Consider the following 351-nt stretch of genomic DNA (forward strand, 5'->3'; position numbering starts at 1 on the left):
TCTGAACCCAGCAGTCACACTGTGGTTCACAAACATACTAGTCTTTTTTATTCTCTCTCTCTCTCTCTCTCTCTCTCTCTCTCTCTCTCTCTCTCTCTCCCTCTCTCTCTCTCTCTCTGTGTATGTGTGTGTGAGTGAGTGAGAAAAAGACATAGAGAGACAGAGATGGACACACACTTACAGAGAAAGAGAGAGCAAGAGAGAGAGCGAGAGAAAGTGCATGGAGTAGTGAGAGAGACTGGGAGGATCTGGAAGGCATTGGGGGAGGGGAAAATATGATTAAAATATGTTCTATGAAAATATTTAAATAAAATAAAACAATAAAAATTAAAAATAACCTCCACAAACAAA

The sequence above is a fragment of the Microtus ochrogaster genome, linkage group LG3, assembly GCF_000317375.1.
Source record: "Microtus ochrogaster isolate Prairie Vole_2 linkage group LG3, MicOch1.0, whole genome shotgun sequence".
NCBI classification, from domain to species: domain Eukaryota; kingdom Metazoa; phylum Chordata; class Mammalia; order Rodentia; family Cricetidae; genus Microtus; species Microtus ochrogaster.